We start from the raw sequence: 2,414 nt of genomic DNA on the forward strand, positions 1-2,414 counted from the left end.
AAACAATAATTGTCTCTGATTCAATAAACTCAATATCTTAAAATACCACAAAAAGAAGGCTAAAATGTTAAAATCAATATATTCTTTGACAGTATTTTTTAACTCTACAAGAGAACATTTTAAAAATTTAGAATTGATTTATTATTGAATAGGAAGACTGTTTTAAAGATTCCAAACTTTAAACCATTTTATCAACATAATCCAATGTCAATTAAAATCCTGCATATGTTCGTGTAGTTATATCTATTCTTTCATTTGTTCTGCAGAGAGGAGCAAGATAGTTGTGTGTTGGTTTTAAACATCTGGATGAAACTTAGATTGGAGGTAGGTGGAGGTAGGACAAAGCGAAGCATGGGTAATTTACTTCATTTCTGCGTACTTCATTTACCTCTGTTTTCTGTAACCAAGAGCACCTCCCCCTAGAGATATGCTGAGTTTTAAAGTAAATTGAGTATACGAAAATGAGTAGCAATCAGCCTAACATAACATAGTGGATACTCAGTAAATGCCAACACCTTTCCTTTTGTTCTTCCTAGGTGAGCTGGTTGTTCATATGAGATGATTCAGTTAAGTATGATTTTGTGCAATCTATTTTTATGCCAAGTCGGGTTTTTAGTAGATTACCACATAGAACAGTTCAGAACCATATTTACCAGCACATGCCTTCTGGTGTGACTCAAGGAGTAATGCAGTCTCTGGGATCATGATTGTTCTCTACCTTCAAGGTGCAAATTGTAGGTAATGGGCCAATTCCTAAAGCCTTAACTGGTAGATTTCTAAATCAGTTCTTAGTGTCATTTAATCTTTTCTTTGGTTGGCTAAGAAAATCTGATGGAGCAAGAGCCTAAATAAAGATCACTAAATCTTCCCTTTTCTGTTCAAAATCCCATAGGATTTCATTCTATTCCATACGCAGACTGTTTCATCTCAATGTTTCAGGGAAAGGAAATGATCCCTCACCTTGTCTTAGGTAAATATTAGGTTAATGTGTCATCAGAAGGCTGGGGGTTACTTCAGCCGGGGTATTGTCAAGGGCGGGGAAAAAAAGGACACATATGTAATACCCTTTGTAATGCTTTAAGCAATAAAAAAAAATTAAAAAAAAAAAGAAAATAGTAAAATATTTGCTCTAGGTTGTGGCTCTCTTATACTAACCAAGATTTGGCTAGTTTCTTAATGATATAACACCATTGCCCAGCCTGTGTGGCTCAGTGGTTGAGTGTCAACCTATGAACCAGGAGGTCATGTTCGATTCCCAGTCAGGGCACATGCCTGGGTTGCAGGCTTGATCCCCAGTGTGGGCAGTGCAGGAGGCAGCTGATCAATGAGTCTCTTTCATCATTGATGTTTCTATCTCTCTCTCCCTCTCCCTTCCTCTCTGAAATCAATAAAAATGTATTTAAAAAATAGCACCATTTCCACTGCTAAGGAGCCATGATCAGGCCATTACCACTGTAGTCAAACCCTTTCCTTTGCTACACTTTTGTTACTTGCCAGGTCTCTTTCAATATCCAGCCTTGCTTTTCTCAGACACTTGTTTGCCTGTGGGCTTTTTGTTAGCAGATATTTGGCATTTCAAGGTTCTGTCTGGGAACTTTTCATTGTTTTAATAAACATATCCATGTGTCAGTTCTTGCAGAATATCTTATAGGAGACAACTAATGAATACAAATACGAAGTCCCCTTGGAGAGTTGAAAACAATAGGCCACATTTCAGTTTTAGATTCAAAGAATATAGAATTTATATCCTAACAGCCTTTAAAAGCAAAAAAAGTGACCATGTTTCTTGTAACATAAGTTGATGTCAAAATCATTGTTAGTAGAAGAGTATATTTTGTAGCACATTTTAAATAGGAATATATCATAAAATGATCAATCTTCTATCCTAACACAGAGAATAATTATATTTTGTTTGCTACTTTCAGAAAGTGTTTTGAGTGGGGATTATAGTAAATATACAAACAATAACACTGACCAACAAAGAAAATAACAACGTTCAGATCAATGGGAATATTATATCAGAAAATGCATGCTATAGCAACCAAGCTCAAAATTTCACCTAAAGCACCTTAGGATTTTTATTGCCTAAAGGAAATGTACTCAAGTAAGAGAAGAGGGATTTTTTCTCCTTGTTATAAGTACCAAGAAGAATTGCTTGTAGAGGTACTTGGGTTTAAAGGAAAAAAATGCCTTATTATTTAGAGGAGGGAAATGGATATATACAACTTTGGGTGATTGGCATTTAATATGGCCTCCATTACACTACCCTCCATTGTGCTTGCTACCAAATTTAACTTTTTAATCTTGAGTAGATAAACAATTTAAAAAAATAGTTATAGCTATCTAAATAATCCATGGCTTCTGGTGTGAAATTTTATTATATAGTTTATTTTATTCTATACAATACATATTTA

The sequence above is a fragment of the Myotis brandtii genome, unplaced genomic scaffold (assembly GCF_000412655.1).
Source record: "Myotis brandtii unplaced genomic scaffold, ASM41265v1 scaffold548, whole genome shotgun sequence".
Lineage (NCBI taxonomy): Eukaryota > Metazoa > Chordata > Mammalia > Chiroptera > Vespertilionidae > Myotis > Myotis brandtii.